This window comes from Rhinolophus sinicus, chromosome 4, assembly GCF_057876585.1.
Source record: "Rhinolophus sinicus isolate RSI-liver-muscle chromosome 4, RSI-T2T, whole genome shotgun sequence".
Lineage (NCBI taxonomy): Eukaryota > Metazoa > Chordata > Mammalia > Chiroptera > Rhinolophidae > Rhinolophus > Rhinolophus sinicus.
This window is the reverse complement of record NC_142504.1, coordinates 74,904,057-74,905,633: the sequence shown is the minus strand read 5'-3', so window position 1 is coordinate 74,905,633 and position 1,577 is coordinate 74,904,057. Positions and strand designations below refer to the sequence as shown.

The 1,577-nt window shown below is 35.2% G+C and overlaps 1 non-coding gene across 1 annotated transcript; it reads left to right on the top strand.

Moving 5' to 3' along the window:
* Positions 1-363: 363 nt before the first annotated feature.
* Positions 364-470, top strand: LOC141567041 (U6 spliceosomal RNA). The gene has a single exon (XR_012489438.1). It is a non-coding gene; the product is annotated as a U6 spliceosomal RNA (small nuclear RNA).
* Positions 471-1,577: the final 1,107 nt, after the last annotated feature.

Genomic DNA, 1,577 nt, shown 5'->3' with positions numbered 1-1,577 from the left:
CAACGAAAATGAGGAAACAAAAAAAAAATATTTCAAATAAAAGAACAGGAGAAAAGTTCAGAAAAAGAACTAAATGAACATATCAGAGATAGAGTTTAAAACACTAGTGATAAGAATGCTTAAGAAACTTAGTAAGAACTTCTAGAAAGAATCATTATGCATAAAGAAGGACATAGAAACCGTAAAAAAGAACCAATCAGAAATAAAGAATACAATAACTGAAATGAAGAATACACTAAAAGGAATCAACAGTACATTAGATGAAGCAGAGGATCAAATCAGTGATTTAGAAAACAAAGTAACAGAAAACACCCAATCGGAACAGTAAAAAGTAAAAATAATTAAAAAAAAAAAAGAAGATAGGTGCTCATTTCGGTAGCACATTTACTAAAATTGGAACGATACAGAGAAGATTAGCATGGCCCCTGCACAAGGATGACACACAAATTTGTGAAGCGTTCTATATTTTTTGAAATCTTACCATTTGCAACGATATGGATGGACCTAGAGAATATTATGATAAGTGAAAAAAGTCAGACAGAGAAAGACAAATACCATATGATCTCACTTATGTGGAGTCTAAAGAATAGAATACATGAACAAACTAATATGAAACAGTCTCAGAGATATAGAGAAAAACTGAGGGTTGCTAGATGGAAGGGGAGTGGGGATGAGGGAGAAAGTGAGGGGATTAGAAAGCACAAATTGGTAACCACAAGATTGCCACAAGGATACAAATGACAGGGAATATAATCAATAAAGTTGTAAAGATTTTGTAGGATATCTGATGGACACTTGTCTTATTAGGGAGACCACTTCAGGGACAGTACAGATACCTGACCACTGCTGTGTACACCTGAAGCTGAATAACAATGAATGTCAACTATAATATATAGTCAGAGGATGTGGAGTACAGTGTATGGAATAGAGTCAATGGAATTGTAACAGTTATATACGACGTCAGAGGGGTAGTAGATTGGCGTAGAGGGGTTATCACTTTGTGAGGGGTATAAATGTCTAGCTATTACATTGTTTTGTACACCTGAAACTAAATAAAAAACATTGAAGACAGTTTAAGAACCTTTGGGACAACATCAAGCATAACAACGTTTGCATCATAAGTGTACCAGAAGAAGAAGAGAGGGAGCAAGGAATTGAGAACCTTTTTGGAGAAATAATGACTGAAATTTCCCTAACCTGGTGAAGGAAATAAACATACAAACCCATAAAGTACAGAGAGTTCCAAACAGGATGAACCCAAACAGGCCCACACCAAGACACATTATAATTAAAATGGCAAAAGTTAAAGACAAAGAGAAAATCCTAAAACTAGCAAGAGAAAGGAAACTAGTTATTTACAAAGGAGCTCCCATAAGACTATCAGCTGATTTCTGAACAGAAACTTTGCAGGCCAGAAGGGAGTAACAGAAAATATTCAAAGTGATGAAAAAGAAGGACCTGCAACCAATACTACTGTAACGAGCAAAGCTAGCATTTAAAACTGAAGGAGAGAAAGCTTCCCAGACAAGAAAAAGCTAAAGGAATTCATTACCACCAAGCCAGTATTACAAGAAATG